The following is a 23711-nucleotide window of genomic DNA, read 5'->3' on the forward strand; positions in this document are numbered from 1 at the left end:
TTGAAGCAAATCTCGGGGCTCCGGTTTTACTGAAAAAATCTCCGGGTTGTAGAAAAAAAATGAGATAATAAGAAACTATGGTATTGTAGAATAGTATCAATTTTATATACAATAAAAGTTATTAATTAAAAAAACATATACTTTTAAATTCTGAATTGTTTGAGCTTAAAAGAATTGCACATCTGTTTTCCGGATATTCAGGAACAAAACGTTTTTTGCTTTTTCCATCTCCGGGTTTATATTCGAATCTCCGGGTTAGAATGTGTGGCACTCCGCGATATATATGGTGATAAGGTGGCAACCCTGGTCGGAAGCCCCACATTCTTCTTTATTCTAAGGGGGTGTAATTAACCCCCGAAAATCCGGTTATTTTCCGATTTTGTGTTATAACTCATGAATTATAAAATATTTTTTTTACCAAATGATAGATCTAATTAAAAGAAGTAACTTTTGTCCGGAGACTTTTTTTCTATCTCTTATAGTTCGCGAGTTATAACACAAAATCGCAAAATAGTCGAATTTTCGGGGGTTAATTTCGTCCCTTTCGAGTGAATTTGGGCAGCAAACAAAAATTGCATTGTAATCAGGAGGAAATCCTCTACATATTCACAAAGTTTCAGAATTTTTTGAATTTTCGGGTTCGGGATCTTCCCTTGTAAGCACCAGCTCTACGCGAAACAGAGCCCATTTACAAGGTTGTTAATTTAACCAACGGCCGTAGCCGTGATGGAAAACACCGTTTTTCGTTAGATCACCGAAGTTAAGCATCACGGGGCGGTGTACCGAGGAAAGATGGGAGACCACCTTTCTCCCGGTGCGCTGCTGCTGCTGGGACCCGAAGGAGAGAGGAGGGATAAAAAAAATGGGACTATAGTTCGTTGGGCAATATAAGCAAAAATAAGCTTGCACCGCCATCCTGCTTAAAACACAGGAAAACAATAAAAACAAACAAACAAAAACCTAAAAATTAGAGCGGCGAACGTTTTAATAATGATTTTGACTTTTCTCTGTTTTGGGCAAATTCGGGCAGCTGAAATTGACGTTAATATAAAGTGTAATGTTCCCTAAATTAATATACTAAAAATCCCGCAGGTGCTTTTTGATACTTTTTTTTTAAAAGTCATTAACATAAAAAATTCGTACAAATTGTTAGTATTGTAAAAAAAACTGATTTGGCAGTTTTGAAGGTATGGCAATGTTAAACGCAAATTATGGAAATCAAATGAAAAGCGTAAACATTCCGCCAATGGCACGTGTTTGGAAAAATGCACCGAGATTTGTACTAAATTTCTAGTGTCATTTTTTACAACAAATTGGTAAATTCAGCGAAAGTTATGAGTAGAATTAAAACCTACGTTCCTTTATTAACATTTTAAGATACCAGAATTTGTGGATCGAACACTTCAGGTTCTTCACTTTTGTACAGTACATCGAACACTGTGCCGCACAGATTCTCTCATTTCGCGACACGCATTCACATACACGCGCACGCGCGCCGCCCGAGCGCGAGAGCGAGAGAGAGCGAATATCCGTAGTGACCACTATCAACACTTTCCGCGTGCATACATACAACACGTCCATATTTTTTAACGATTACTTCGTAAACGAATACGAGTGCACAGTGCACACAGAAGATGATGCTTACGTTGCCTTTGAATTCTTAATTTATCAGTTGAATAGTTTATATTCGATAAAAGATTAATCATCTTTGTTTTGTCAAATTGATCTGAAATATGAAATATATTATTATTGCTTGAAAATCTTCGTCATTCATAATCACCCACCGCCATAAACATAATAGAGGTTAACTAATCATTTAAAAGTAGTTTTTTGGCACGGAACGCAATCTGGCATTCGACGTCACTGTATTTGTCGTAGGCCTTCTTTAAAAAGTTGTATTAATAAAATTATAAATAATTCTGTAGGGGCAATAAACATGTTCAATGATTGTCAGAGAAAGTAGAACAATTAAGAAAATAAAATACTACAATTAGTACTTATATTGTAAACAATTTACGAGCTGAATAATATTAAGTACACTGTACCTACTGCTTTGGAAATAGTCAGTACAATTACATTTTCCCTGCCTGTTGATAATATGCCACCCATATTACTTCAAAATTCCAAATGTTTCCTATATTTATATTTGCAATCTTCGCAATCACGTTGCTTAAACGTGCACGCTTAAGTATTGTAGATATATGTATGTTTGGAGAGCTCAAGATTATACATCATAAAATGAATAAACAAATAGCACGTATGAATGAAATCCATCGCAAACGCGTAAGAGAGAATAATTAGAAACAATTTATAAACTCACGAAAAATTCTGCGAGGATTACAGTGAGTTATATTTCGTTGAACTGTATTTAATTATTGTTATAAGAGAATTGAATTGATGTCGTACACAAAAGAGCAGGGACACGGAGCGCGATATTTCTACGAATACTGTTAGGTTTTGCAATCAACCGAGTACTTCCGTGTTCGTAGATTAAGTTCGCATGCGCATCGTCGTGATTGCGTGCTTTGTTAGCCAACTCCTGTCATTCAAATTCGCGCTGTAATACAAACATTGGGATATAAAGTTTAGATATGTGCGTAGAATAATCCAGCGAGGTAACTAGTTATAAACAAAATTTTGTCTGTTTTGAGCAATGGATAATTGAAAGTAACAGAAATTTTAGAAACTGGCTCTTTCATTAAACATTCATGCTTGCATTGAATTTTTCAAATAAGACTATGTGGTGTTTTTTTTACAATACAGTAGAAAATTTCAAGATAAAATAAATAAGAAAAAATTAAAACCGACTTAAAAAAAATAAAAATGCACTAAAAAGTAAAAAATAATTTAATCCCTTGTTTAATCTACGACTTTCATATTTTTTAAGTCGGCGCCAGATTTATGCAGTGCAAATGATGAGATGCGGACTTAAAAGATATGAGAGTCGTAGATTAAATAAGGAATTAAATTATTTTTTACTTTTTAGTGTATTTTAAATTTTTTGAAGTCAGTTGTAATTTTTTTTTAATTTTTTATTTTTTGTCCTTTTAGTTTTATATATATTGACACAGCATGCTTAGGAGATATGCGTGTACGTATATAAAATAATAATAATTAGGTGACAATAGTCTTTATTATTAACCAGAACTGGCAAAATATTGGGCCAATATTGATGCAGTGCAGGACGAGACCACCGGGGCATCGCCCTCTTTCGAATAAAAAAAAGATCATCAAAATCGGTCCATATGCTGAGGAGTTATGCGGGGATAATAAAAAAAAATACATATGGGTCGAATCTATAACCTCCTCCTTTTTGAAGTCGGTTAAAAATCTATCAATTATCATCGGAATTCTCCTTTTCTACCTACAGTTTCGTCTTGAAAAGAACCCACACCCCAAGACTGGGCGCGATCTATTTTCAAGACGGGATACCATCCTAGAAAAAAGCTTAATTTGTATGCAATACTTGAAGGAATGTGTTCATATTTGTTCGAATTTAAAATCATATGGCCACTGAGGCAAAATTTCCAAAATAAGAATTTGTTTATAATTTTTAATGTTATAAAACTGATTTTTCAACTTGAAAATGTTGAAATATTTCTAATAAATATTAAATAATATAATATATATATATATATATATATATATATATATATATATATATATATAATATTATATATATATAATTTAACATTCATGTTGCGCTATATATATATTATATACATAGCTTTACAACTAAACAGCAAACGAAAACACCTGTTGAACGAAACAGTGAATTTTGCAAAAAAATAATATATATATATATACGATGTCGTGACATAATCGACTGAAAGCTATAACTTCCGTGATGTTTTAGTTTATAATTTTAAAACGCAACATGAATTTTAAATTCGAACAGTATTCCATTAAACCTGTATAAATGACGAAAAGAAGAACACCAAACACATATCCGTATATTATTTATAATATCCCCAATTTATAGCGTCATAAAAAACGTGACAAAATCGATAAAAAAACAATGAAATCGTCATTTATGATTTAATAAAAATAGGTTAGAATCCCGAATAAAAATAGCAATTATATTAAAAAAATAAGCCTAACTAACGCAGACCAAACCGTGATCTTCACCGCATTTTTATGATTTACAATAATCCTATTTTAAAGCGTTACAAAGAACTTGTCCATTAAAAAACAATGGCTTCCATGATTTTTTGGTTATTATTTTAAAACAAAACTTGAATTTAAAATTCGAACAGTATTCCATTCAACCTGGACTAACGTAGAAAAGAAGGACACCGAACACTTTTTAAATAACCTCCATTCAAAACGTTTCACAAATCGTGATATGACTTCCGTGATGTTTTAGTTTTTAATTTTGAATCGCCACATGAATTTTAAATAAGAACAGTATTCCACTAAACCTGTATAAATGGCGAAAAGAAGGACACCAACACACATTTCTGTATTATTTATAATATCCCCACTTTATAGCGTTACAAAAAACGTGACATTTAAAGCGTTACAGAAAACGTGACGATATCGATAAAAAACAAAGAAATCGTCGTCACATATGATTTTATAGATATAGGGTAGATATACATATATTTATATATATTTACAATACATATTTGTATTCAAATATGATTTTTCAGTAAATCGATTTTTTATATATATTCTAACATGAATGAAAAAATATATATATATGTAGAATCTATACCGTTACGAATTTTGGTGTGAAACTTTCACAGGGTATTCTTGGGACATTATACTACAAAAATAAATATATATATTTTTTTTCTTCTACAGTTACATAACCAGTTCAGGCTCCGAACACAGTATGAGCCGAGAACATTTTAAACATGTTTTTCTCGAAACACGATATTTCGAAACGGTATCCACAATTTCAGGAGAACTGATGGACCGATTAAAAAAACCTTGGGGCATTTGATTCGTAATTGAACTCGCTATCGCAGCACCCTATAACAAAGTTTTTTGAAACACGGGTTTCTTTTTTATCGGCACATTTGTGCGGAAAATGAAACGCTTTTTGCGCCACTTCGTTCAAATGTGCATCAATTATCATAGTTATGGTATTTTTTTGCCCCAACAAGGGATGCTGCGCTATCCATTGATATAAATTTCTTAAAAAATTGAATTTTTCATTTTGGATGATCCTGTGAGTAAATTTCGTGGGTACCGTTTTAATATCTCTTTGTGGAAGCGCTGCACTAAGCGCTACACAGAAAATTAATTAACACCGAAAAAATGAAACTAAAAATTTTTCTCGCATTCTACGAGTGTATCAATAAATGCCAAAAAATATTGTTTAGGATATGTTGCAACTTCTTCTTGTAAAAAATTCATACAGATCACCTATTTTTCGAGCGTTTTGACCGGAGGGTCTCCTTAAGCGAGGGAACTTGAAACAGTTCATAACTTTGTGATACGAAGATATGAAATGTGAACATTGAAGAAGAACACTTAGTGGATTGTTTCTAGACAGTAGAGCAGGAATGTTATGACAGAGCGTCGCTTTGATTGAAGGTTGTAAATCTTCACGATCCTCTGACCACTTCTCCTGCGCTATGATATCGTGCAAGAGCCCAAGAATTTGAGAACTGATGTTCCAAATGAGAAGCACGTAATTGAGAAAAACACCGCACACAATTTAAAACACAATACTTAGTCTATATTTGAAATAAGAAACTCAGCAACAAAAATATTATCGTACAAGTCTTATGAAAAGTCTTCTGCTCGCAAGCAGAGCTCGCTGGTTCTTCTTGCGTTTCTAATTTGCTTCTGCCTCGACGGCGCTTTTGCTCGCGAGCGATGACTCCAAGTTTCCTCGCAGGGGTGGAGTCTTAAGGTTACAGGGCTAACAAAACTAAACTATTGGTGGAGTTGTAACAGAAAGGTGGTAAAAGAAAACTGTCTATTGGCGAAGGCGTGTCAATCTTGAGGGTGGTTGTGAGGCGTGAGAACGGGAACTTCCCAAATCTCGAAGCATCGGTACTTATAGTGGAAAATTCGCGAAAATTCCCGAAATCAGCAATCTTCGACTTTATTCTGCGATATTTAAGCGTTTATACCTCAGAGCAACGTTAACCGATTTTTATGAAATTTTAGGCACTTATATAACTTACTTAAATCTCCAAACGGTTTTTTTAATTTTCGTTACAGGCTCATAAAAAAATATTTAAAAATCGACCTTTTCTATTTTTTTTTTTGCTATTCCGACCAAGTGCATTTTTTTGAAAACGACGAATCACGTCACTTAGCAAACTAATCCTTCTAGCTTCTCAAAAAAACTCATGTCGTTTGGACCAATTCTAAAAAAGTTATGCGATTTTAAAAAGTGTCCGAATATTAATGCGAGCCACTGTAATTCATAGCTTTACGATGCTTTGGCGACAGTCTAAACAAGTCGATGCAGGCCACCCCAGTGGAACCCTTAATCCCTGGGAACCTTAGTTCCGGCTTAAGAGATGGCTCAAGCAGTCGAATATATATGACTGAGCAACAGCCCTACGCTTGGACTGACGAAAAACAGACGCGTAGTCCTCTACATAAACATGACAATAGGCTGACGGCCCTTCCTGGCCTCGATAGTGTAACGTTTCAACTTTTTCTTCTCAACAGAAATATGGTAAGATAAACATTTGCCGTACATGTAATTTCATTGTTAACATCACGTTTCATTGTTGTCCTTAAACCCATAATAAAATTTGTGCGTCAATGGTTAACAGCCTTGTTGGAGAGCAGTCTTGTTTATCGATACGTGCAATGGAACACAACAATCTAATTTCCCCGTAAATATGCAAAATCAATAACAAGCTCGACACCGTAGAAAATGAGGAAGATGAGTACATAATCGGCATTGTAGCGATTTAACGCGTGTCCTTCAATGAACTTATTTAAATTGTACCTACGTCACAATAGCTCTCCGGTCACATTGAAGTTTATAAAAGCTGTACATATAGCACAGGGATCACGATAGGACTAAATTAATAAAAATAATTAATTGATATTATGTGTCTTTCCTCGATTGCGATGTCGTTTGAGTTTTATATGCACCTAATTTAAATTGCAAATGCATTTACAATGAATACTATAAAAATCACTTGTTTATTTCCATCAAAGATTATAACACACTTCCTTAATCACGTGTTAAAAGATAATGATACTTTTAATAAAATTTTCTAATTTCTATGATGTTATATCAATATACATACACAAGTATTAATATCTTCTTTTCATATAACAATGTGTCATTAGATTATTTAATTTACTATCCAGTCTGATCGTTCCATTTAAGGGCGTAATAATTTTTTAATTCAAATGAAAATGAGCATTGGCCATTATGAATCACGCGTGATTGTAACGAATTGTCAAACTAATCCTAAGTATGTATTTACCACGAATTATCTTTCAGGACTAATTTTTTTTAGAAATCTTGGTTGCTTTTATAGCCATATTCCATTTTAGAAAATAATATGTCTAAATAGAACAGAGATGGAACAAGAAAGTGAAATGTTTTGAGAATACAAGAAAATGCTGTACTACGTTTCCGCGGTAAAAAGGCGAATATCATAACGTTTCGAACAGACCTACACGGCGTTCGTTTGTGCGACAACGTGTACATGGCATCTCGTGTTGACGGCATGTAATGTACTGACCCTTTACTTATCTGACTATCTCTGCAAACATGAATCAGAGTAACTACTTTTGAGCTATGTAAACTACTGCTGCGTGAATGTAAACACTGCGTCGTCCCTGCGACCCATCGTCGTGTTAGCTAATGCGTCACCTACCCAAAACCCTGCAGTTCCCCACTCTTACGTACCTAAACCTTTACAACCCCATTGCATTCCCTTATTCACGAGCATTACTATTTCAAAAGCCACCAGTCTCAGCCACGGAGTCCAGTTCGAAACAGTAGAATCTCTAATATCTTTAATTCAGTTGAATAAATATCTTTATAAATATTATTCATAAAAGGTAGTTCAATTTTCCTTATGTCCATTACAGGCAAGTGTGAACACATTAATTCAAGGGATCAGTAGCGCACTCAAGATTTAATCTTTGGGGAAGCCGAGTTGAATGGATAAAAATATTTTTAATGCAAATTCAATAAAATTCATTATGTGATTATAAAAATTGATTTAAAGAAAAAATCCTTTTTTCTTCTATTTACAAAGCTCTTGAATTACTTCAGTCGTGGTTACATTAATCTCCTTCTTCCTTTTTCTTTAGGAGGGGCCAGGGTCCCTTGGCTCTAGGTACACCACTGCAAGTGATAACTTTTGCGCCGTTTAAAGTCTGCGCACACATATCCGTTCCGTGTCAGTTCCGTATCCGTCGTGCCAGTGGTAAGAAGAAGAGGGGCGTAGAGAGTCTCTTCTTCTTACCACTGGCACGACGAATACGGAACTGACACGGAACGGATATGTGTGCGCAGACCTTTAAGGTAGATTCCCACTACCCGTCAGGCCGGCGGCAGGCTACCGTCCGTCGAAACATTCTCCGATGGGTTTTGTATGGTGACATTCACATTGTGCCGTCCGAAGACCGTCTACCGTCCCCATATAAAACCCATTGGAGAATGTTTCGACGGACGGTAGACTGCTGCTGGCCAGACGGATAGAAAGAATCTACCTTAAAGGTCTAAACACACTTGTCAGTTCCGTGTCAGTACCGTTCCCGCGTGCCGGTGGTAAGAAGAAGAGGGGCAGACCTTAAAGGTCTAAACACACTTGTCAGTTCCGTGTCAGTACCGTTCCGGCGTGCAAATGGTAAGAAGAAGAGGGGCGTAGAGGGTCTCTTCTCCTTTCAAGTGTGTTTAGACCTTTAAGGTCTGCGCACGCATATCCGTTATGTGTCATTTCCGTGGTCGTAAACGGTTGCTTGTTTGGGAATGGAGCAGCGCACACTTGTCAGTTCCGTGAAATTCGACGGTCTCTCCGTACCCGTCAGTTACTGGCCCTGAGGATCAGTGTTAAAAAATATCGTTTGCGTGCTTTACAATGGAGCAGCGCCCACTTGTCCGAGTCAAGGCTGTCAGCAGATGTCAGTGTAGAACCCCTATCCGTTCAGTGAAACTAAAATTTGGTTGCCAACGATATTTGGGCATTTGGACTGACGGAGTCCTGAAATCACGGAGAGATGAAAGGGACGACCTTTTTTATGACCGTGAAAGGTTCTCTGGTCGAAGCACCACGCGCTTCGGGGGTCCTAGACCCTAGAGTCATAAAGACAAGGACAGCAATAGGCCACTCAGTAATGAAAAGATGGGAGTTTCTATAATTAATATTAGATCTCCATACAAATACCAACAATGGATTGCTGGAGTTTTTGCAATGAAACTTATACCAAACATGATATAATTCTGATCGTTATTAATGCTTGTAATGAAAAGAGTTTTGTATTCGAATTTTGCGCGGTAAGGTATAGGGTATGATCGGATGCATGAATGCTGGGTGTTAGGGAAATGGAGCTGGATGTGCGTTTCAACAGGACGTGCAAATTTTAGAGCAGCGCTGTCCTGTCCAGCGTAGGGGCCCCTCACGCGCCTACATCCCCTTCCAATCTTTCTCTCGCACAGCGCGTCTTCCGTTGTCAAGGAGACCACGCGACGCTAAGAAGGCTGCCATGACCTGTGATGCCCGATCGAGGACGGGTTCCCTCGAGAATTTCCCCCACCTCGCGCACACTACGCCGGAGCTGCGTGTCCGTGAGTTGGACTCCGAAGCGCCGAGCTCACGGACACGCTGCTCCGGCGTAGTATGCGCGAGGTGGGGGAAATTCTCGAGGAAACCCGTCCTCGATCTGACATCACAGGCCATGACGGGCTAGCCGGGCTAGCGTCTTCGCGGTTGGGGGGGGGGGGGAGCTCGAGCGCTACGCACGTCGTACTTATGTGTTAGTCGCCTCTTTAGCGTCGCGCGGTATCCCTTGTCAGGCACGAGAGTGGGAGAACCCCAAGCTCCGGCGGGAGCGACCTTGGACAGCGCTGCTTTAGAGCTTTTTCACACGGCGATACGTGTATGGCGATACGTGTATGATGCATACTGACTTTCCATTGATTATTATAGCTTCCATAAGATCCATTCACACGGCGATTCTCGTATCGCGATACTGACTTTGTCTACCCCGCAAACGTCGGCCGCACGATACTTTTTGTCTGAAATCGACAGATGAAACGTGGAAACGAGCGGACTCTTTCACACGGCGCGGGGCGAAACACGTATCGCTATAGGTGTCGATCATTTGTTCTTCAATAAAAAATATCTTCTCGTGCCCCACACATCTTTGGACAAAATATTTCTCTGAAAGAATGAATGCGATTGAAGCGTTATCTATTTGGATTTTACACAAAAGATGTAGTAAAAAACGAGCGAAGAGGAAGCATTGGGTTCATCCCATAAACAGCATTAGACATGAAAAGGGAACTTTTCATGAATTAGGTATTTCAGGAACTTCTAAAATCTAAATTACTCGCGATGAGCACCAATACACTTGCTGGAGGGACATAGGAACAAAAGGGGTAGTTCAAATTGGGGACGGATCCCTTATCGCTTAGAGTATATAAAAATACACGCGGTCGAGTATCAAAACAAAAGGATGCGCTACGTATTGGCTACAAGAAAAGATGGGCCATAGGGGGGAGATATTACTATGAAGAGGTGGAAACTTCGCGTCTGCAAGGAACACAGGTCCGATTTCTCCAGTGTTCATGTAGGAGATGAGGACGACGAAGCCATACATGTGTGCCTCCTCTGTCAACCCAATAAATCATTACTTTATATATATATATATATTATTTATATTGTTTTTTAATTGGTACCCCATCTTACCTCACCCGTGGGGCAAGATGGGGAGAAAGGACTTTTTCTGAATTTTTGTATTTATTCCATTTAAACCTGTAAAAATTAGGTTGATTCACAGTTAAACTGAAAGACTTATTACCAAAGAATGGTTCAGACATAAAATTGATTAGTTGATTATGAAAATCTGTATTTTATTCATCATCGAACCTTAACTACCCCGTCTTGCCCCACCTTCCCCTACGCTTGGTCGTAGAATGGGGGTACGGTTGGTCACAGAGTGGGGGTAGCGCCCGTGGGCGAAAACCCACGGTTCTGGCATCACTGGCTGCACCGCACACTACTACAGTTTTCCCTATCCGTTGCGCGCCCACGTTATCATTGGCTTTCGAGCTCCCCTTCCGCGCGGCTCTGGTAAACATCATGGGGCCCGGGCTCCCAAATGACTCCAACTGGCCTTCGCTGTCCTAGTGGCTCCCGCGGATACCAGACCCCGGTTCGTCCGCAACAACCACCTGCTTATAGCGGCTCCAGGGAATACCAGACCCTGGTTCGTCCGTTACTAACAAACTCTAATCCTCGGCCTCGCAGCCACCAATCTTATTGCCCTCGGCCTCGGCTCGTAACAGTAGCTTATTGTTAGCAAATTCTGTGTAAAAAAATTGTACGAGTTTTTTTTTCGTAGGAGTAACCATTTTCATGTATGACGGCTTACAAAGTTTCAACCCTCTTACTTTTGACAAGGGTAGATCTCGAAGTCGGAAATTTAAAAAATTATGAAAGTTTGTGAATATGTAGGGGATATCCTGCGGAGTACAACGCAATTTTATTTGCAGCCCAAATTCAGTCTACGAGGGTGAAATTGACCGCTGAAAATTTTCCGATTTTGTGTTATTAGGGTAGACCGGGGGCGATTGTAACACGTTAAATATCTCAAAACATATGATAGATATTAACACAAATTTTGGATATGTGATGAAGAAGGACATTTGGAATACACACATCCATGTCCTAGCAGTGTAGATACACAATAGACATGTATAACGAAAAAAATAACTTTTCGATACCCTAGAGTAACCTTTTCTTACTGATTTAAATAATATAAATAATATAAATACTCCCTTTGCAAGTCTGCGTTTTTTCTTTTTTTTTACTATTTAATCTGGCCATTTTCAAAATTTATAATTTAAGTTCAAAAGCCTGGTCGGGGGCAATTGTAACATGGGCAGTTGGGGTCGGTTGCACCGCGACAGAACGGAATAATAATAAAGAAGATGAATAATATTGAAAAATATTACGTAAGACTCTACCTGAACCCCTGCCCCTTGCAAGAAAACGTCAGAAATTCGCGACGCCCTCCCCCCCCCCTCCCCAAGCCTTACGTAATTTAAGGACGACCCCTAAACAGTAGTGGTACATAATACAACAAAAATTTAATGTACGTCATATCGTACTAATCACATTTGTAAAAGAAATACTAGAGCTCATGATTGCAATAAATTTATTAATGAATTATTATGCAATTGCGGTTACTGTACATCTACAATTATTGCGAAATACTAATTAACTGCAAAATTTTAGCTCGTATAAGATTGTAACTGTAGGTTAAAAATATGGTAATTGTAACGCTTCACTTTCTGCAAATTTTCAATTACCATAAAATTATAGTTAGGTAATAACAAGGGGAAGACATCATGTGATAGACATCGATTTTGATGAACCTTGGCATGATGGATCTATGTCGAAAATAAGAAAATAGCTGTCCGAGCGTTTCAGCCAATGGGCCTTAATAATAGAGATATTAACATGTAAATTATTAAAAATTTAGGGTTTTAGTGGGTAAAAATCCCCCACTATCCTGGCGCCCGCGGGAGATTCATTTCTGGAAACGTCGGAGTGCTTTTTGAAGATATTTCCAGATTTATAAATTTTTTTATAAAATTTTTTTTTAACTTGGGGAAATCTTCAAAAGGCATCCCGACTCCTCCAGAGGGGAATTTCCCGGGGGTGCCAAGGTAAATATCTCTATTGGCCTATTAGCTAAAACGCTCGGAAACCTATTTACTTATTTTCGACACAGATCCAGCGTGCCAAGGCTCATCAAAATCGATATCTATCACATGGTGTCCTCCCCTTGGAAGCGTTTATTGTAAGATTATAGTTCCTCTAAAGTCATAACTATTACCAATTACTATTACCTGCAATACACTGAATATTCTACAAATTTTGGTATCTTAGTCTTCCATTACTATTCCGTCATTGTATCTGGATGGGATCCCTTACATGCGCCGTGTCACGGCACCGTGGTTACAAGTGCATAGTCAAGGCTCGAATCGATACAACCACAATAGATTCTGGTCCAATAATATTAACCGCGACTTCAGAGTATTTTCATCTGCCTATAGCTGCCTAGATATTTCTATGTCCTGGTCTTGCTGTAATTCGATGTAGCGCATTTAAAAATAATCTTTATTAAGGCGGAACTACTACTTGCGCGTTTGGCGTTCGGCGAGCAACTACGTGCGTCGATCTAGCAACGTAAATAGGCGAATGTTCGCTGTTCGGCGATTATCAAATGTTTGCGCGTGCTTCTGTACGGATAAACGGGAAATCCCCCGATATCAATGACGAAGCCTAAATGGATCACACAGATGAGTGCTATTGTTTACACACAAACAAAATCGATCGACGAACAATTTGTCGAATATGTGATTCCGTCTTTACACAGTTTACTTGAAGACGGAATATCTCAAACCATTTTCATTTTCTGGGGGTGACAGAAAGTAAGAACATAAACGTGATCAGGCCATCTCACCCGGAATTACCCTGTGGTAGTTGCATTATATGGTTGAAAATGTCATTTTTAGATTTTTGATTAACTGCTTATGACAATATTAGCAATGGATTAAATTCATTCGCGTAGATCCATCCTTCATGATTAAACAAAAAAGAAATTAATTAATTAATTTCTGTAGGCGGGTTTCGTAAAAATCACCGAAAGCAGGTAACTTTGAAGATTTGTATTTTTCAAATAATTTCGAATCTGCAAAAATGAGGACTTAAGCCTCCTTAATTTCATATGGACTACCATATATTTCAATATCATGAAAATCCGAGACATCGAGGATTTTAGAAAAGTGTCACATCTGCTTCTATCATCCACGCTGAGCGCAATGCACTCCAAACTTCCTTTGATGTGCGGAAGAAAACCGACAACGGTCGGCTCAGGCCATGTGCCCTCGTCGGCATTCGCGAGTCGGGTCGCATGCGTCGAGTCGCCACGAATGAAACGTCCACACTAGCATATGCGTTCACGCTCACCCTCTCTGACGTAGAAACATGTAACCCTGGCTACCGTTTCACCCGTCCACATCAGAATATTCGTGCGCGTTCAGCCTTGCTCAACGTATACTCATTCAAGTCTGGATCCGGCTTTACTCAGCAATTTTCGACATAAATCCAAGATAAGCGCGATCAACAATGACACGAGGCGCTCAAACGGTTAATGACAAACGTACGTTAGACAGAGCGTAGGTGGAATAAATTCGTTCATAGCATATAGTTGTGTATACAATAATCTAAGCATCATTCTCACCAATTTTCACACCGAATAAACCTGAATGCAGTGGTGGATTTAAGAAAACAGGCCCAGGTGGCAAAAGAGGCCCATTTTTTTCGGGAAAATGAAGAGGTAGTTTACTAAAAACGGGCTAAGTGTAGTAGTACAGAAAAAAATAGTGTTTGGATACCTATACCTAATCATAATTTTTTTTTTGGAAATGGGGCCCTGGGAAGGCCTTCTGGGTAGGGGCCCAGGCGGCAACTGCTCATCAGCCGCCCTGTTAAATCCGCCACTGCCTGAATGCCTTACAATAAGAATCTATTCTACATAAGTTCGTAGTAATGTGTATTGTATTTGTATTTGTATTTTGTTTTTCCTGTGTTATTTACACAAGATGGCGTTTCAAGCATTTTGCTTATATTGCCCAACGAACATTAAGGTGAATGTCCCAATGTCTGCTCATGTCCTCTTTTCTGCTCATTTCGTATTTTTCTTATTATTATATGCGTTACGTTTGTACTATAGTTGCAACAAAATAATTCTAAATTATTTAAACATTTACGCAAGTGTTGCACGAGCTTGGGACAATACATACATCGCTATTTTTCATGAGCAGAAATACGGATATTTAGAGCATTATATATTTAATTACAAATTACTAATAGTTAACCATCTTGAAATATCTTTCTTAAATAGTTTTTGAATTGGTTGATTTATTAGTAAAGAATTAATCAATTACTCTGCAAATTTTGATCACAAACAAATTTTTTACATCTTATTTATGATGAGTTATGTCTTAAAGGAACAGGAATTGGGACATTCACCTTAGTAGTCATTTCCTTTTCCCCTCCTCTCTCCTTCGGGTCCCAGCAGCAGCGGCGCACCGGGAGATAGGTGGCCACCCATAGTCTCTAGTGGGAGCAATTAAAAAAGAGTCGATTCTAGTGATATTGGCTGTATCGTAGAGGGATTGGTTTTTAACGTAATGCTGCCAGGTCGAGTCCGGTGTGCGATATAATCGGAGGCATGCTCTCAGACATTTTCTTTCGAGGGCCCTAGCTCGTTCCATGGATGTGTGATTAAAGTTCCAAAGAACTGGGACCGCGTACGTGACTATGGGCCAGACCAGCAGCATGTACAGACTTAGAAGGAAACATATCGAACCCGAAAATTCTGATTGTAATGAAACTCCGTACGATTGTAGAGCATGTCGGAGTATGTAAGAAAAGATTTTTTTTTCTGCGGAAAAACACTCTGAGGGGGTGAAATCAGCCCCCAAATTTTCAGCGATTTTTCGTTTTTCGAGTATAACTTTGTAACGGTGCGAGGTAGAAGAAAACCGTAAATGGACAAAATGTTCAGTGTTTGATGCCGTATAACGCGCTGCAAAAGATATGTTTGTACGTCCAACAATTTAAAAATAAAAAAAAACCTCGATTGTCAAGTGGCAGATGGTAGTAATATGGACAAAGGCGGAAAATTTTTGTAAACAAATGAACCAAAATTTTTTTCTTTTAAATTTTAGTAAACCATTGCGAATTATAACTTTTACGCGGAAAAAGATCGTCCCCAACCCTCACGGTTAGAAATTATATGTAAAATAACGAAAATTTTAATTTATTTATAAATTGTTGGACGTACAAACATTTCTTTTGCAGCGCGTTACACGGCATCAAACACTGAACATTTTGTCCATTTACGGTTTTCTTCTACCTCGCACCGTTACAAAGTTATACTCGAAAAACGAAAAATCGCTGAAAATTTGGGGGTTGCTTTCATCCCCTCAGAGTGTTTTTCCGCAGAAAAAAATCGTTTCATACATACTCCGACATGCTCTACAATCGTGCGGAGTTTCATTACAATAAGAATTTTCGGCTTCGATATGTTTCCTTGTTAGTTAAGGAGAACCGGTGTCTCCATCACGGCCATGGCTGCTGGTCGCAGTAATGTGGAATTGATGTCTTTGTAAACACACCTTGGGAAACAAGCGCCGTACGGTCTCTAAAGTGATTTACTAGACTTGGAAAACCCGACCGCCTCAAACACGTTTCCCCCCAAAACTGTGGGAGATCACTCATTGCGCATAAACTTTATTTAAATGTTTACTTCTTCACGGGTGTATCATTAATAACTTTAAGTTTACTGCGATTGTGAAAAAATTCACAATCTAAATTAAATACGTCAAACATGTTAACTATATTTATAGTAACAAAAGTTTCGGCTGTACTTTCGAATGGCCCCAGTAGCCGACCAACACGAGGTTTGAGGGGAGGGATGGGGAGGGTGTGTGGACCCTAAATCTAAGATTGTTGCTTCGGGAATTTATTAGTTTCCGAGATACTAATAAAAAACTTAGTATTTCTGTTGACTTATTCCGACATAAAGCATTCCACTTTTCAACTTGTTCTGGATATTAGTATTGGTTGAGGCTAGATCAGCGTGAGGTGGAGGGGGGGGGGGGGCGCGGCTGCTCGCAGGCGCGTGAAGCATGGTAGTGAACCGATGTGAGTTTGGAGACTCGAACCAGAAACTTGCGGATGCGATGCATACCTATTACTCTATTGATAGTCAATACTCTAGGGCAGGGTTGATTAACTGGTGGCTCGCGAGCCACCGGGGGCACCACCGCCTTGCTGCCACGCTGAATGGCACCCTCCATATCTACCAGACTCTGACGATCGCAGTCCAAAAGAGAAGGAAAGAAGGAGGAATCGACTGCGATCTTCAGAGTCTGGGAGGTATGGAGGGGGGCCGTTCAGCGTGGCAGCAAGGCGGAGGTCCACCGGTGGCTCGCGAGCCACCAGTTAGTCAACCCTGCTCTAGGAAGGCGATTCTACAGCAGGCCTTCCCAAGTAGGGAAAATGCACTCCTAAAACAGATGTTTCGGTTCTCCCTCCACCGGTGCGCCTTTAGCTAAGGTGGGACGATTCCTACTACCCTTTCTCAGAGGAGACAGTAACGCCGCTAGGAAGCATGTTGGGGCGCTTTAGGGTGAAAGTACCAAATGTGTCAAGTTTTTATAGGAAATTTCACAATGACTTAAAGATAGTAGGAAAAATTATATTTTAAACTGGCATTTCGAAATGACGTGCTAGTTTAAATTTTAATTTTTCCTACTATTTGGAAGTCATTATGAAATTTCCTATAAAAACTTGACACATTTGGTACTTTCACCCGATCAGGAGAATATTAATTAAGTATTATACTTGCGATGTTTGTACAAATAAAATTTGAAAAGAATCTTGTATTACCAATTAAATGCCTTTCTATTAACATTGTTAATCATTTAGACCTAAAAATCTACTAATTTAATAGTTGGTCCGTACAGGACGAGAATTTTTCGTTTCCTAGAAATTACAACTTATTTACTTTTGCGAATTATCAATTCTTATTATTAAATTTCACAAAAACAATTTCCTTCCTGTTATTAAGTTCTATCTATACTACAAACACGTTTTTGAATGTCTGATTTTTATCGACTCTACCCCAAGATATAACCAAAAAACTTAGAGCTTGTCGGTACTGCACGACTCTCCCCTATGTATTAAAAATTGTAAAGGAACACAGTGTTCCCCGGATTATGCGAACAGATTTTGGACCGAAAAATTTTCAGTTATCCGGGGCAGGGGAAGTAGTTAGCACCTAATAAATTGACCTTTCGCTAGGTCCTCGCTCGAACTTCGAACCCTCTGACAAGGAGAGTAAACGAGATAAACCAAGTGTGAGTGAAACAACGCACAAGCGATAGACCCTCGGTCGACACCGCGCCGCCGTGCTGCGGCCGAGGCAGGCAAGGGCGTTAAGCCATGCGTGCGATTTGAGTCATCCACTATTGAATACCAAAACTTTCATATTTCTCATTACACCATGATGAGAGTACCTATTACCGATAGATTGTTGAGTTTATGTCGATGAAAATCAGAGCAAACACGAAGCTAGTCGGTCTACTTTTTATTATGAACACGGGGCTAGCATTCCAGTGTTCCCCGGATTAAGGGGAGGTTCCGGTCTAGAGTCCCCCCAAAATAGGTGATATTTAGGAATTAATTAAAGGAAAACTACTATATATAATTTAATGCGACTTTTTGCATTGTATTAAGGATGTCTTAAACTATAGAAATATATTTTTTGTTTTATAATTAATCGTTACAGACGGCACTGGGGAGTCGTTAAAGTCAAGGCGTCAAAAAATTCATCCAAATCGGTGGGACCTGTATCCCCAAAAGTTATTATCATATTATTGAATTCGCTACTGTTTTTTTCGTTTGAACTTGGAGAAATTATTGCTATCGATTATAAAACACCATATGTTCTAATTACTTCACAATAAAATAAAATACAGTTTGTCCGAAAAATGGGCAATGTCACTCCGGCGGGCAAAGTCGCCACAGTTTACAGTAAGGTGAATGTCCCAAGTTCTGCTCATTTAAGAGGTTAAAAAGAACTCGTCAGAAAGAAGGTGTAAAAAATTTGTTTCTGATCAAAATTTGCAGAGTAATTGATTAATTCTTTAATAATAAATCAGCCAGTCGAAAACTATTTAAGAAAGATATTTCAAAATGTTTAACTACTAGTAATTTGTAATTAAATATAATGCTTTGAATGTCCGTATTTCTGCTCACGAAAAATAGCGACGTACGTATTTCTACTCACCATTTGTACCAATTTCTGCTCACATAATAATTTTGCCTTTTCAGGTTAAAATAAGTTACATCTTTTATGGAGATGTTTTACAACACAACAGTAAAGCATAAAATAATGATAAACAACAAATAAGATGCCTTCGAATAGAAATAGAGGTTAAAGCATATATTGAATTGTGAGGTTATGTTACTAAAATTTTGGTGAGTAGAAATGCGAATTTTATTTCATAAAATAATGATAAACAAAAATAAAATGAAGTAAAAAAAATTTATGAAATAAAATAATGATAAACAAAAAATAAAATGAAATAAAAAAATTTTTTTGAAATAAAATAATGATAAACAAAAAATAAAATGCCTTCGAATAGAAATAGAGGTTAAAGCATATATTGAATTGTGAGGTTATGTTACTAAAATTTTGGTGAGTAGAAATGCGGATTTTATTTCATAAAATAATGATAAACAAAAATAAAATGAAGTAAAAAAATTTTATGAAATAAAATAATGATAAACAAAAAATAAAATGAAATAAAAAAAAATTTGAAATAAAATAATGATAAACAGAAAATAAAATGCCTTCGAATAGAAATAGAGGTTACAGCATATATTGAATTGTGAGGTTATGTTACTAAAATTTTGGTGAGTAGAAATGCGGACATGACGGTGATTCACTTGACCCTAAACCTGCTCACCTGTTTTCTACTTAAACAAATTAAAAATAGTAAAAAATCTAAATGCGGAGCACAATACGGTATCTGTTTTTTATTAAATAAGAACTTTTACTGCAGAAACTATTCTCTGCCCAATTATCAAATACCAATAGTGACGCTGTTCCTAGGCACAATCAGCTAGAACACGGTCGAAAAATCATGAGTCTCTCATTTTAAAGTTTCTCGTTGCTTATGCTGCAGTTTGATTAGCCCCAAGCTCGTGCAACACTCGCGTAAGGTACCGTAAAATGGGGGAACATTGGCAGGGTTTTGCTACATTTTGTTATATAATGTACAAATTAAAATGTTTACAGTTGCTTTAAGTATCCTATCCTAATAAGTGTTAAAATGCATAAAATTTTTGTCATTTTCTTCTTTAATACATGTTAAATACCAGCCGGTACGGGGTAACATTGGCACATCATATAAATAGCAGTAACAGGTTAAGTTTTACTACTCTGAAGTCAGTAAAGACTGATTCAGACACGTCCAGTAGTTTAGTCGATTAGCAAATAATTTAATCATTTTTCGTGTGTGGATATTAAAATTTAGTCGAGTAGTTTAATAAAACAATCGTAAAGTACTAAATTACTCGCTACTCGACTAAATTACTGGACCTGTCGGTTCCAACCTTTAGATACATTGACACTTAAATTTGTTTATTTTAATTTATTTTTTACATCTGAACTAAAATCTAATCGTCATCCAGACAGACTGGACATTCATAAGAAATTGTTTCGGTTCCTCGATTACAAGTTCTGCAGACCCACTGACGACACGTTATGCACTGCACCCAGTCAGGTCCTTTATACGTTTCCCATTTACAAAAACATGTTTTGCAGACATTATCATCTATTATTAATAGTTCTATTTTATTTCTTATTTAGTTCTATTTTGCAGACATTATCATCTATTATTAATAGTTCTATTTTATGTCTTTGTACAAGAACGTTTCAAATGGTTTTGAATAGTACCTCTACTTATATTATATTTTTTACCAGCTTGCTGTTGAGACATTCCAGTTCTAACATCAGCTAAAGCTTTATCAAGATCGGAGTCTATAAATGCTTTATACTTCCTCTTCCCGGTAGTCGCTGTATAAGATCTAGGCATTATTGCGATCTAATGTTATTAATAATATAGTTTATAACGTAACAAAGTTATCTATTTGACAGGCGATTATTGGATATCTAACCGCAAACGTTTAAACAATTGAGTACCTAAAATCTCGATCTCGAATGCGACTTTATATGTTCATGCGTATAGGTGCCAATGTAACCCCGACATGTGCCAATGTTATCCCCTGCTACCAATGTTCCCCCATTTTACGGTAAATGTCCCAATACCTGAACATTTAAGGTACGGCGGAAACGCGATTGAGATTTTGCAGTTATACAAGTCGATTTATATAAAAACGATTTTGCAATTACATGGGGCACTGTGTGTACTTTATGATTAGAAAAAAAAACCAACATGTTATTGAATTGAATAATTTTGTAAAATATTGAAAATTCATAGTCCTTACAATGGCCCAATACCTGGACAGCTTAACTAGTATGTCCCGGTGTCCCGATTTTACTGTCCCATTATCTGGACACATGATGAAACAACAACAATTTGGATATTTTCTCGGGAAATTGAATAAAAAAAAACAACACAATAGTTTTTCCTACTCGCATATTTTTTTCTGTGTAAATAATTTATTCCAATCAGAAAAACAAACTTGAGTAAAAACAATCTATTATTGAATGACTAATTTTAAGGCTATGTGTATTCGTGTGTGACACGCGAATTTTACACGTGAATGTTGAATTGAATATTATCATTAAAGCAAGATAACAAGAATACAAAGTAATAATTGCTAAGGTGTTAAATAACGATTTTAATATTGCGTCAACAATAACTCGTACTTATTTCACAGTTTGCACACATGGTCAGGTTTAGGGCCGTTCCGAGATTTCACTGTACCAGTAGATAGACGCGAGAATAAAAAACTAATAAGAACTTTAATTTTAATCTTCAAATAAAAAAAGAATACTACAAGGTACCAGTTTTCTAAATATGTATTAGTTGTGCCAATATACTAAACATTATTAATAATATTCGCTTAAGAAAATGTAGGGACTGTTTAGCAAATCAGATAAGAGCAATACTAAAATGGTGCAAACTGGAGAGTTCAAGAAAATTTATTTTTATTACGAGTGTTACAAGTTTACTAAAAAAAATATGTACATGAATATATTTTATTAAATATCTGAATAATTGGATGAAATAGTTCTTTTATGGATAAAGCGAATATTAAATGTAATAATCAGTATTATTTACACTAGTGTCCAGGTACTGGGACGTGTCCAGGTATTAGGACATTTACCTTAAATGTTCAGATAATTTAGAATTATTTTGTTGTAACTATAGTACAAACGTGACGTTTCTTATAATAATAAGAAAAATACGAAATGAGCAGAAATGGGGGCATGAGCAGAAATTGGGACATTCACCTTAGTACTATAATCTTCAGTCGTGTAAAGAATTGTATTTTATTCCATTGACTGTTCAAGAACGAAACAGAGACTAAACGACCAACTGGGTCTGATCATGCAACTTCAGTTAGAATAGCTGCAAGAGCTACTGTAATCTAAAGCGACTTTCGCAAGAAAACGTGTTCGAAGATCTTTTACATGCCTGTAGATGAAAGAAAAGAATAAAGTTGCCAGGTAGGTGAGCAGTTTTGGAAAATTTTAAAATAATAAGCCTTACGAATAAGCTTTGAAGAAGTGGCAAGTAATCATTGATATTAAATAATTCGTCTCCCTTCACGTTGTACTATCTCGAATTCGAAAAGCGTACAGAAAAAGTACTATTCAGGAAACCCTTTTAAGTAGCTAATCTAACAATAAGTGACACCGATTAATAGGTATTGTGTAAACGTAATTCGAAAATAAACTGAATTAATACAAACAAATTGTAATGAATTCTTTAAAGAACAAGACAGTTCTAACAAAGAAATGCTTAAAAGTAGACGTGTATGTACCCACTAGGGTTTAGGCCGACTAGCTATTAAGGGGAGGTTCCGGTCTAGAGACCCAAAAAATAGGTGATCTTTAGGAATTAATTAAAGGAAAACTACTATATATAAGTTAATGGGACTTTTTGCATTGTATTAAGGATGTCTTAAATTATCGAAATATATTTTTTTTTTTATAATTAATCATTACAGACGGCGCTGGGGAGTCATTAAAGTCAAGGCGTCAAAAAAATTGATCAAAATTGGTGGGACCTGTATCCCCAAAAGTTATTATCCGATTCGACTGAAACTTTTTTTGTTTTGAAGAATATACTTCTGGTTAGGTGAGGAACCAGAAAAAATTAAGAAATCGCTTTTTTTTAACATAACGACACTTGAAGTTTGAAATCACTTTCCCCCTATATTTTTCGTCTTTTCAACGCCTTTGAAAATTATAAATTTTCAATTTTTGTAATTTTTTCTGGTTTCTCTCCTAGCCAGAAGTATATTCTTCAACGTAAAAAAAGTTTCGGTCGAATCGGATAATAACTTTTGGAGATACAGGTCCCACCGTTTTGAGAACACTGTTTCGAGAAAAACGCGTTTAAAGTTTTACGTGAGTGCCGAGTGGCCGGGTGTTACCCATGCATTTGCCGCTACTCAAATGCCTATAACTTCGGGAATTTTACGAATTTCAACAAATCCTTTTAAACACGTATTCCTAAAAGATTGAACATTCGAAAAATGAAATAAAAAAAAAATCGACATTTAGACCGGAACCTCCCCTTAATCAATCGGCCCACAGTGGTCCGTCTATTAAAAAGCTAGCGGGACAAAAGTCGCGGTTCGTCCATAAATCATAAATTAGATGAAAATGTTTGGAAAACACCATCCACATTGCTTTACCACCCTTAAAACGTTCACCCCTCACAAGGGAAGATCCCCAACACGAAAATTCCTAAAATTATG

The 23711-nt window shown here is 37.0% G+C and overlaps 1 protein-coding gene and 1 long non-coding RNA gene across 9 annotated transcripts in view; one reads left to right on the plus strand and one right to left on the minus strand.

Annotated features, from left to right (window-relative positions):
* The window catches only part of LOC143369815 (uncharacterized), a 230457-nt gene that overhangs the window by 182008 nt on the left and 24738 nt on the right, over nt 1-23711 (plus strand). The gene's annotated exons all lie outside the window — the stretch shown is intronic.
* Nucleotides 1-23711, minus strand: part of Syt1 (synaptotagmin 1) — a 78399-nt gene that overhangs the window by 50710 nt on the left and 3978 nt on the right. The window contains exon 1 of one of the 8 annotated variants that reach the window (XR_013085479.1): nt 2321-2476. The exons of the other annotated variants lie outside the window; for them this stretch is intronic. The gene's annotated coding sequence lies outside the window, so the exon portion shown is untranslated. Of the gene's footprint in view, nt 1-2320; nt 2477-23711 lie in introns of those variants that run through there. 8 annotated transcript variants of the gene reach the window in all.

Source organism: Andrena cerasifolii, chromosome 6 (genome assembly GCF_050908995.1).
Source record: "Andrena cerasifolii isolate SP2316 chromosome 6, iyAndCera1_principal, whole genome shotgun sequence".
Lineage (NCBI taxonomy): Eukaryota > Metazoa > Arthropoda > Insecta > Hymenoptera > Andrenidae > Andrena > Andrena cerasifolii.